This window comes from Arachis ipaensis, chromosome B6 (genome assembly GCF_059453495.1).
Source record: "Arachis ipaensis isolate K30076 ecotype BB chromosome B6, ASM5945349v1, whole genome shotgun sequence".
Lineage (NCBI taxonomy): Eukaryota > Viridiplantae > Streptophyta > Magnoliopsida > Fabales > Fabaceae > Arachis > Arachis ipaensis.
In genome coordinates this window covers 29,212,951-29,225,284 of record NC_142441.1, presented here as the reverse complement: position 1 = coordinate 29,225,284, position 12,334 = coordinate 29,212,951, and the positions used below count along the sequence as shown (strand labels likewise).

Here is a 12,334-nt window from a genome sequence, read left to right as displayed (position 1 = left end):
TTTTCCAGTGATCATAAGCTCTACTTTAAATTCATAGGAAGAGGAAGCACTTATTCAAGTGCTAAGGACACACAAGACAGCTCTTGGGTGGTCCATAGGTGACCTTAAGGGCATAAGCCCAGCTAGATGCATGCACAAAATCCTATTGGAAGATAATGCCAAACCAGTGGTTCAACCACAGAGGCGGCTAAATCCAGCCATGAAGGAAGTGGTGCAGAAAGAGGTCACCAAATTACTAGAGGCTGGGATTATTTATCCCATTTCTGATAGCCCCTGGGTGAGCCCTGTTCAAGTCGTCCCAAAAAAAGGAGGCATGACAGTGATTCATAATGAAAAAATGAACTGGTTCCTACAAGAACAGTTACAGGGTGGCGCATGTGTATTGACTACAGAAGGCTCAATACAGCCACCAGAAAGGATCATTTTCCTTTACCATTCATAGACCAGATGCTAGAGAGACTAGCAGGTCATGATTATTACTGCTTTTTGGATGGCTATTCAGGCTATAACCAGATTGCAGTGGATCCCAAGGATCAAGAGAAAACAGCATTCACATGTCCATCTGGAGTGTTTGCTTATAGAAGGATGCCCTTTGGGCTATGTAATGCACCTGCAACCTTCCAGAGATGCATGCTCTCTATTTTCTCTGACATGGTGGAAAAATTTCTGGAAGTCTTCATGGATGACTTCTCAGTATATGGAGACTCATTCAGCTCCTGTCTTGATCACCTGAAACTTGTTCTGAAAAGATGCCAAGAAACCAACCTAGTTTTAAACTGGGAAAAGTGTCACTTCATGGTGACTGAAGGAATTGTTCTTGGGCATAAAATCTCAAACAAGGGAATAGAGGTGGATCAAGCAAAAATAGAGGTAATTGAAAAATTACCACCACCTGCCAATGTTAAGGCAATCAGAAGCTTTCTGGGGCATGCAGGATTCTATAGGAGGTTTATAAAGGATTTTTCAAAAATCGCAAAACCTCTAAGCAATCTGCTAGCTGCTAACATGCCATTTGTGTTTGACACAGAGTGCCTGCAAGCGTTTGAAACACTGAAAGCTAAGCTGGTCACAGCACCAGTCATTTCTGCACCAGACTGGACATTACCATTTGAGCTAATGTGTGATGCCAGTGATCATGCCATTGGTGCAGTATTGGGACAGAGGCATGACAAGCTTCTGCATGTCATTTATTATGCCAGTCGCGTTCTAAATGATGCCCAGAAAAATTACACAACCACAGAAAAAGAACTACTTGCAGTGGTTTACGCCATTGACAAGTTCAGATCATACTTAGTAGGATCAAAAGTGATTGTGTATACTGACCATGCTGCTCTTAAATATCTACTCACAAAGCAGGATTCAAAACCCAGGCTCATCAGATGGGTATTGCTTCTGCAAGAGTTTGATATAGAAATAAGAGACAAAAAAGGGACAGAGAACCAAGTGGCTGATCATCTGTCCCGGATAGAGCCAGTGGAAGGGACGTCCCTCCCTTCTCTTGAGATCTCTGAGACGTTTCCTGATGAGCATTTATTCGCCATTCAGGAAGCACCATGGTTTGCCGATATTGCAAACTATAAAGCTGCAAGGTTCATACCCAAGGAGTACAACAGGATACAAAAGAAGAAATTAATTACTGATGCAAAGTACTACTTGTGGGATGAACCTTATCTCTTTAAGAGATGTGCAGACGGAATTATCCGTAGGTGTGTGCCTAGAGAAGAAGCACAGAGGATCCTGTGGCATTGCCACGGATCTCAATATGGAGGCCATTTCGGAGGTGAGCGAACCGCCACCAAGGTCCTCCAATGTGGCTTCTATTGGCCCACACACTATAAAGATTCCCGAGAGTTTGTACGTAATTGTGACAGTTGCCAAAGAGCTGGTAATCTGCCTCATGGTTACGCCATGCCTCAACAAGGAATCTTAGAGATTGAGTTGTTTGACGTATGGGGAATTGACTTCATGGGACCCTTCCCACCATCATATTCAAACACTTATATTCTGGTGGCAGTTGATTATGTATCAAAATGGGTTGAGGCTATTGCCACACCCACCAATGATACTAAAATAGTGCTGAAGTTCCTCCAGAAACACATCTTTAGCAGGTTTGGTGACCCTAGAGTGTTAATCAGTGATGGGGGCACTCACTTCTGTAATAAACAGCTTTACTCTGCCATGGTTCGGTATGGAATTCGCCACAAGGTGGCCACTCCGTATCATCCACAAACCAATGGGCAAGCTGAAGTCTCTAACAGAGAATTAAAGAGAATCCTGGAACGGACAGTAAATACCCGTAGAAAGGATTGGGCACGGAGCTTGGATGATGCTCTGTGGGCTTACAGAACAGCATTCAAGACCCCTATAGGGACATCTCCATACCAACTCGTGTATGGTAAGGCATGTCACCTGCCCGTGGAACTGGAACATAAGGCCTACTGGGCAACCAGATTCCTAAACTTTGATGCCAAATTAGCAGGAGAAAAAAGATTGCTCCAGCTAAATGAGCTAGAGGAGTTCAGATTCACAGCTTTCGAAAATGCCAAGCTATATAAAGAAAAATAAAAAAAGTGGCATGACAGAAAGCTGTCATCTAGAATCTTTGAACCAGGAAAGAAGGTTCTGTTGTTTAACTCTAGACTCAGGCTATTCCCCGGGAAACTGAAATCCCGGTGGAGGGGACCATACGTGATTACAAGTGTATCACCATATGGTTATGTGGAGCTTCAAGATATTGATTCTGATAAGAAGTTCATTGTCAATGGACAGAGAATCAAGCATTATCTTGAAGGCAACATTGAGCAAGAATGCTCAAGGCTGAAGCTAGATTAAAAGCTCAGCAAGGTCCAGCTAAAGACATTAAAGAAGCGCTTGTTGGGAGGCAACCCAATTTTTATTTATTTTCATGGTTGTTCATGTTTTATTAGGTTCATGATCATGTGGAGTCACAAAATAAATATTAAAAATTGAAAACGGAATCAAAAACAGCAGAAGAAAAATCACACCCTGGAGGAAGCACCTGTCTGGCGTTCAACGCCAGAACAGAGCATGGTTCTGGCGCTGAACACCCAAAATGGGCAACATCCTGGCGCTGAACGCCCAGAACAAGCATGGTTCTGGCGTTCAACGCCAGAAATGGCTAGTAAATGGGCGTTGAACGCCCAAAATGGGCACCAACCTGGCGCTGAACGCCCAGAGTTGTGTGCAAGGGCATTTTGCATGCCTAAATTGGTGCAGGGATGTAAATGCCTTGACACCTCAAGATCTGTGGACCTCACAGGATCATTTCAAGATCTGTGGACCCCACAGGATCCCCACCTTCCCTCCTCATAATCCTAGTTTTTTTCTTTCCACATCTTCTTCTTCATCTATTCCCTCTTCTTTTGCTCGAGGGCGAGCAACATTCTAAGTTTGGTGTGGTAAAACAATTATGTGAAGGATCTATAGCTCAGTGGTAGAACATGTGACTGCAAATCAAGAGATACCTCAGGGGATGCACTTCCCTCCACATAATTATTGGAAGCAACTGAGGATAGAAATACCAAAAATCACTAGGAATCAAGCCACAAAGGCAAGGAAGAGACATAAAAGAGCTCAAGAACATCATTGGTGCCTCAAGAAGGAAATGCCATCATCACTAAGGTGGACTCGTTCCTTGTTCTTACTTTCTCTGTTTTTCGTTTCTCTATGCTAAGTGCTTATCTATGTTTGTGTCTTCATTACATGATCATTAGTAGTAATTAGTGTCTAGTTTGATTTTATCCCCAATTAAGTTATAGTCTATTTTTCTTATCATCAACAAACATGAATAAAATAGTAGATCTTTTGAATAAGAGGTAATAAAATTTTGAGTTTTTAATAAGAAAAATTCTAATTAGTAACATGTGGTGGCAATGCTTTCTGTCTTCTGAATGAATGCTTGAACAGTGCATATGTCTTTTGAATTTGTTGTTTAAGACTGTTAAATATGTTGGCTCTTGAAAGAATGATGAACATGAGACATGTTATTGATAATCTGAAAAATAAAAAAAATGATTCTTGAAGCAAGAAAAAGCAGCAAAGAACAAAGCTTGCAGAAAAAAAAAATAATAATAGAAAGAAAAAGAAAAAGCAAGCAGAAAAAGCCAAAAGCTCTTAAAACCAAGAGGCAAGAGCAAACAGCCAATAACCCTTAAAACCAAAAGGCAAGGGCAAATAAAAAGGATCCCAAGGCTTTGAGCATCAGTGGATAGGAGGGCCTAAAGGAATAAAATCCTGGTCTAAGCGGCTAAACCAAGCTGTCCCTAACCATGTGCTTGTGGCGTGAAGGTGTCAAGTGAAAACTTGAGACTGAGAGGTTAAAGTCAAGGTCCAAAGCAAAAAGAAGAGTGTGCTTAAGAACTCTGGACACCTCTAATTGGGGACTTTAGCAAAGCTGAGTCACAATCTAAAAGGTTCACCCAATTATGTGTCTGTGGCATTTATGTATCCGGTGGTAATACTGGACAACAAAGTGCTTAGGGCCACGGCCAAGACTCATAGAATAGCTGTGTTCAAGAATCATCACACTGAAATAGGAGAATCAATAACACTATCTGAATTATAAGTTCCTATAGATGCCAATCACTCTGAGCTTCAATGGATAAAGTGAGATGCCAAAACTGTTCAGAAGCAAAAAGCTACTAGTCCCGCTCATCTAATTAGAATCTGAGCTTCAATCAACAACTCTGAGATATTATTGCTTCTCAACCTATTAGTCTTCTATTTTATTTGTCTAGTTGCTTGAGGACAAGCAACAGTTTAAGTTTGGTGTTGTGATGAGCGGATATTTTATACGCTTTTTGGGGTTAATTTCATATAGTTTTGAGTATGTTTTAGTTAGTTTTTAGTCTATTTCCATTAGTTTTTAGGAAAAATTCATATTTCTGGACTTTACTATGAGTTGTGTGTTTTTCTGTAATTTCAGGTATTTTTCTGGCTGAAATTGAAGGAGCTGAGCAAAAATCTGATTCAGGCTGAAAAAGGACTGCTGATGCTGTTGGATTCTGACCTCCCTGCACTTAAAGTGGATTTTCTGGAGCTACAGAACTTGAAATGGCATGCTTCCAATTTCATTGGAAAGTAGACATCCAGGGCTTTTCATAAATAAATAATAGTCCATACTTTGCACAAGGATAGACGATGTAAACTGGCGTTCAACGCCAGTTCTCTGCCCAATTCTGGCGTCCAGCGCCAGAAAAGGATCAAAAGCTGGAGTTGAACGCCCAAACTGGCACAAAAACTAGAGTTCAACTCCACAAATGGCCTCTGCACGTGACTCACTTAAATCTCAGCCCCAGCACACACCAAGTGGGCCCCAGAAGTGGATCTCTGCATCATCCATCATAGTCCACTCATATTTTGTAACCCTAGGCTACTAGTTTTGTATTTAAACAACTTTTAGAAACTTATTTTGTATCTCATGACATTTCAGATCTAAACTTTGTATTCTCTGATGGCATGAGTCTCTAAACCCCATTGTTGGGGGTGAGGAGCTCTGCTGTGTCTCGATGAATTAATGCAAGTATTTCTGTTTTCCATTCAAACACGCTTGTTCCTATCTAAGATGTTCATTCGCGCTTAACTGTGATGGAGGTGATGAGCTGTGACACTCATCACCTTCCTCAAATCATGAACGTGTGCCTGACAACCACCTCCGTTCTATATACGATTGAATGAGTATCTCTTAGATTCCTTAATCAGAATCTCCGTGGTATAAGCTAGAACTGATGGCAGCATTCATGAGAATCCGGAAAGTCTAAACCTTGTCTGTGGTATTCCGAGTAGGATTCAAGGATTGAATGACTGTGACGAGCTTCAAACTCTTGAAGGCTGGGCGTTAGTGACAGACGCAAAAGGATAGTAAATCCTATTCCAACCGGATCGAGAACCAACCGGTGATTAGCCGTGCTGTGACAGAGCGCGTGAGCATAGTTTTCACTGGGAGGACGGAAGGTAGCCATTGACAACGGTGATCATCCAACACACAGCTTGCCATAGGAGGGCGTGCGTGCGTGAATCAGAAGACAGAGGAAAGCAGAGATTCAGAAGACAAAGCATCTCCAAAACTCCAACATATTCTCCATTACAGCACAACAAGTAATCTTTAATTTATGTTCTCTTGGTTATTCACAATTCAACTGATAAACATAATTGACTTCCTGATTAAGATTTACAAGATAACCATAGATTGCTTCAAACCAACAATCTCCGTGGGATTCGACCCTTACTCACGTGAGGTATTACTTGGACGACCCAGTGCACTTGCTGGTTAGTGGTACGCGTTATGAAAAGTGTGATTCACAATTCGTGCACCATTTGCTCGAGTTTAGATGATGCAAACTGGCGTTCAACGCCAGCTTTCTGCCCTATTCTGGAGTTAAACACCAGAAACAGGTTACAAACTGGCGTTTAACTCCAAGGAAGACCTCTACATGTGAAATCTTTAATGCTCAGTCCAAGCACACACCAAATGGGCCTGGGAGTGGATTTCTGCATCATTTACTTATTTTTGTAACCCTAGTAACTAGTTTAGTATAAATAGAACTTTTTAGTATTATTTTTTACATCTTTTTGGATCATTTTTACATCTCTGGACGTTTAGTTCTTAGATCATGGAGGCTGGCCATTCGGCTATGCCTGGACCTTATTCTTATGTATTTTCAACGGTAGAGTTTCTACACACCATAGATTAAGGTGTGGAGCTCTGCTGTTCCTCATGAATTAATGCAAAGTACTATTGTTTTTCTATTCAACTCAAGCCTATTTCTTCTCTAAGATATTCATTCGCACACAAGAACATGATGAATGTGATGATTATGTGACGCTCATCACTATTCTCACCTATGAACGCGTGCCTGACAACCACTTCCGTTCTACATGCAAACAAGCTTGAATGTGTATCTCTTAGCCTTCTGATCTACGATCAGAGTCTTCGTGGTATAGGCTAGAATTATTGGCGACCATTCTTGAGATCCGGAAAGTCTAAACCTTGTCTGTGGTATTCCGAGTAGGATCTGAGAAGGGATGGCTGTGACGAGCTTCAAACTCGCGAGTGCTGGGCGTAGTGACAGACGCAAAAGGATTACTGAATCCTATTCCCGTATGATCGAGAACCGACAGATGATTAGCCGTGCGGTGACAGCGCATTTTGGACCATTTTCACTGAGAGGACGGGATGTAGCCATTGACAACGGTGATGCCCTACATAAAGCTTGCCATGGAAAGGAGTAAGAATGATTGGATGAAGACAGCAAGAAAGCAGAGGTTCAGGAGGAACAAAAGCATCTCTATACGCTTATCTGAAATTCTCACCAATGAATTACATAAGTATTTCTATCCTGTTTTATATTTTAATTATATTTTAATTATCAATTCACCATAACCATTTGAATCCGCCTGACTGAGATTTGCAAGGTGACCATAGATTGCTACAAGCCGACAATCTCCGTGGGATCGATCCTTACTCACGTAAGGTTTATTACTTGGACGACCCAGTGCACTTGCTGGTTAGTTGTGCGAAGTTGTGACAAAGAAATAAAATTATGAACATGCGTATAAAGTTTTTGACGCCGTTACCAAGGAATGAACGATCACGATTTTGCATACCAAGTTTTTGGCGCCGTTGCCGGGGATTGTTCGAGTTTGGACAACTGACGGTTCATCTTGTTGCTCAGATTAGGTAATTTTATTTTAATTTTAAGTTTTTGTTTCTATTCTTTTTATTTTTGAAAAATTTTCAAAAATTTTTAAAAGTAAATTATTCTATGACTTCAGAATTTTTAAGGATGAATTCTAGAGTTTCTTCATGATCTGTTGAAGCCTGGCTGGATGTCAAGCCATGTCTAAATTTTTGGACTGAGGATTCCACTTATCATGGCAAGAGTCTTTGGACTCTCATCTAATCAGCTGTTATATGCTTGATTTGTATATGCTAAAGCTTGGCTGGCCATTGGCCATGTCTAGTGTGTTGGACCGGAACTTTCAATGAAAGCTTGGCTGGCTAGTAAGTCATGTCTAATTTCTGGACTGGAGCTTTAGACTAACATTGCATGATTCCTGGAATTCTCATTAGAAATTTTGAAATCCTTATTTTTCTTTTTCCAAGTAATTTTCGAAAAATCCAAATTTTTTTTATAAAATCATAAAATAAAAAAAAATTAATTTGATGTTTCTTGTTTGAGTCAAGTGTCTAATTATAAGTTTGGTGTCAATTGCATGCTTTTAACTTTTCTTTAAATTTTCGAAAATTCATCATATGTTCTTCATGATCTTCAAGTTGTTCTTGATGATCTTCTTTGTTTGATCTTTGCATTTTCATGTTTTGCATCTTTTCTTGTTTCTCATATGCATTTTCAATATGTTAGTGTCTCAACATTAAAAATTTTTAAGTTTGGTGTCTTGCATGTTTTTCTTTTCTAAAAAAATTTCAAAAATAAGTTCTTGGTGTTCATCTTGACATTCAAAGTGTTCTTGGTGTTCATCTTGACATTCAAAGTGTTCTCGCATGCATTGTGTCTTTTGATTCATAATTTTCATGTTTTGAGTCTTTTTGTTGTTTTTCTCTTTCTTCATTAAAAATTCAAAAATAAAAAAAATATCTTTCCCTTATTTTCTCATAAATTTTCCAAAATTTGAGTTGACTTTTTCAAAACTTTTTAAAATTTAGTTGTTTCTTATGAGTCAATTCAAATTTTCAATTTAAAAATTCTATCTTTTTCAAAAATCAAATCTTTTTCAATTTTTCTCTCATAATTTTGAAATTTTCAAAATTTATTTTCAAAATCTTTTTCTTATTTCCATTTCATATTTTCGAAATTAATGCTAACAATTAATGTGATTGATTCAAAAATTTTTAAGTTTGTTACTTGCCTATTAAGAAAGGTTCAATCTTTAAATTTTAAAATCATATCTTTTTGTTTCTTGTTAGTCAAGTAATCAACTTTAATTTTCAAAATCAAATCTTTTTAAATTTCTTTTTCAAAATCAATTTCAAAATCTTTTCTAACTTCTTTTCTAACTTCTTATCTTTTCAAAAATTGATTTTCAAGTCTTTTTCAATTAACTACTTGACTTTTTGTTTGATTTTAAAAGTTTACTATTTCAATCATATCTTTTTCAAAACTACCTAACTAATTCTCTCTCTAATTTTCGAAAATCACCTTCCTTTTTTTCAAAATTCTTTTTAATTAACTAATTGTTTTAAATTTCAATCTTATTTTATTTCTTTTTATATTTTCGAAATCTAACTAATAATTAAAATAAAAACAAAAATATTTTCCTTTTATTTTAATTTAATTTCAAATTTTTTTTCTCTTCTCCTTCCTCTACTCTTCTATTCTTCTACTCACATAAAGGAATCTCTATACTGTGACATAGAGGATTCCTATTCTTTTCTATTCTCTTCTTTTTCATATGAGTAGGAACAAGGATAAGAACATTCTTGTTGAGGCTGATCCTGAACCTGAAAGGACTCTGAAGAGGAAGCTAAGGGAAGCTAAAGCACAACTCTCTGGAGAAAATCTGACATAAATTTTTGAAAAAGAAGGAGACATGGCCGAAAATAATAACAATGCAAGGAAGATGCTTGGTGACTTTACTGCACCAAATTCCAATTTACATGGAAGAAGCATCTCAATCCCTGCCATTGGAGCAAATAATTTTGAGCTAAAGCCTTAATTAGTTTCTCTGATACAACAGAACTGCAAGTTTTATGGACTTCCATCAGAAGATTCTTTTCAGTTCTTAACTGAATTCTTGCAGATCTGTGATACTGTTAAGACCAATGGGGTTGACTCCGAGGTCTACAGGCTTATGCTTTTCCCGTTTGCTGTAAGAGACAGAGCTAGAATATGGTTGGACTCTCAACCTAAAAATAGCCTGAACTCTTGGGATAAGCTGGTCACGGCTTTCTTAGCCAAGTTCTTTCCTCCTCAAAAGCTTAGCAAGCTTAGAGTGGATGTTCAAACCTTCAAACAGAAAGAACGTGAATCCCTCTATGAAGCTTGGGAGAGATACAAGCAACTGACCAAAAAGTGTCCTTCTGACATGCTTTCAGAATGGACCATCCTGGATATATTCTATGATGGTCTATCTGAACTATCTAAGATGTCATTGGACCATTCTGCAGGTGGATCCATTCACCTAAAGAAAATGCCTGCAGAAGCTCAGGAACTCATTGATATGGTTACAAATAACCAGTTCATGTACACTTCTGAAAGGAATCCTGTGAGTAATGGGACGCCTCAGAGGAAGGGAGTTCTTGAAATTGATACTCCGAATGCCATATTGGCTCAGAATAAAATATTGACTCAGCAAGTCAATATAATTTCTCAGAGTCTGAATGGATTGCAAGCTGCATCCAACAGTACTCAAGAGGCATCTTCTGAAGAAGAAGCTTATGATCCTGAGAACCCTGCAGTAGCAGAGGTGAATTACATGGGTGAACCCTATGGAAATACCTATAATCCTTCATGGAGAAATCATCCAAATTTCTCATGGAAGGATCGACAAAAGCCTCAACAAGGCTTTAATAATGGTGGAAGAAACAGGTTTAGCAATAGCAAGCCTTTTCCACCATCCACTCAGCAACAGACAGAGAATTCTGAGCAGAATCCATCTAGCTTAGCAAATATAGTCTCTGATCTATTTAAGGCCACTTTAAGTTTCATGAATGAAACAAGGTCCTCCATTAGAAATTTGGAGGCACAAGTGGGCCAGCTGAGTAAAAGAGTCACTGAAACCCCTCCTAGTACTCTCCCAAGCAATACAGAAGAGAATTCAAAAAGAGAGTGCAAGGCCATTACCTTACCTGGTGTGGCCAAACCCAAAGAGGAGGAGGAGGACGTGAATCCTAGTGAGGAAGACCTCTTGGAACGTTCAGTGACCAATAAGGAGTTTCCCTTTGAGGAACCAAAGGAATCTGAGGCTCATCTAGAGACCATAGAGATTCCATTGAACCTCCTTTTACCATTCATGAGCTCTAATGACTATTCATCTTCTAAAGAAGATGAAGACATTGCTGAAGAGCAAGTTGCTCAATATTTAAGAGCAATCATGAAGCTGAATGCCAAATTATTTGGTAATGAGACTTGGGAGGATGAACCTCCATTGCTCATCAAGGAACTAAATACCTTGGTTCAGCAAACTCTACCTTAAAAGAAACAGTATCCTGGTAAATTCCTAATTCCCTGTAACATAGGCACCATGACCTTTGAGAAGGCTCTGTGTGACCTGGGGTCAGGAATAAACTTAATGCCACTCTCTGTAATGGAGAAACTTGGGATCTTTGAGGTGCAAGCTGCCAGAATCTCATTAGAGATGGCAGACAACTCAAGAAAACAGGCTTATGGACAAGTAGAGGACGTGTTAGTAAAGGTTGAAGGCCTTTACATCCCTGCTGATTTCATAATCCTAGACACTAGGAAGGATGAGGATGAATCCATCATCCTTGGAAGACCTTTCCTAGCCACAGCAAAAGCTATAATTGATGTGGACAGAGGAGAGTTGGTCCTTCAACTGAATGAGGACAACCTTGTGTTTAAAACTCAAGGATCTCCTTCTGTAACCATGGAGAGTAAGCATGAAAAGCTTCTCTCACTACAGAGTCAACCAAAGCCCCCACAGTCAAACTCTAAGTTTGGTGTTGAACCCCCACATTCAAACTCTAAGTTTGGTGTTGGAAGGTTCCAACAATGCTCTGAATATCTGTGAGGCTCCATGAGAGCTCACTGTCAAGCTATTGACATTAAAGAAGCGCTTGTTGGGAGGCAACCCAATGTTATTTAATTATATCTATTTTATTTTATTATTATTTTATTTTTTTTAGGTTGATGATCATGTAAAGTCACAAAAACTACTGAAAAATCAAAAACAGAATGAAAATAGCTTTAAAAATAGCTCACACTGGAGGAAGAACTCACTGGCGTTTAAACGCCAGTAAGAAGCATCAAACTGGCATTTAACGCCAGAAAGAAGCATCAAGCTGGCGTTAAACGCCAGAAACAAGCACCAGACTGGCGTTTAACGCCAGAACAGAGCATGGAAGTGGCGTTAAACGCCAGAAACAGGCTACATTTGGGCGTTTAACGCCAAAAACAAGCAGCAAGCTGGCGTTTAACGCCAGACATGCATGCTAAGGGCATTTTACACGCCTAATTGGAGCAGGGATGTTAAGTCCTTGACCCCACTGGATCTATGGATCCCACAGGATCCCCACAGGATCTGTGGACCCAATAGGATCTCCACCTACCCTACCTCTTCTTCTCTCCTCTTCACACCTTTTCATAACACTCTTCCCCAAAATAACCTCCACCAA

General features: G+C 39.3%; 1 non-coding gene across 1 annotated transcript; it reads right to left on the bottom strand.

Moving 5' to 3' along the window:
* Window positions 1–9,963: 9,963 nt before the first annotated feature.
* LOC148555002 (small nucleolar RNA R71) lies at window positions 9,964–10,071 on the bottom strand. Its single transcript, XR_015887811.1, has one exon. It is a non-coding gene; the product is annotated as a small nucleolar RNA R71 (small nucleolar RNA).
* Between the last annotated feature and the right edge of the window lie 2,263 nt (window positions 10,072–12,334).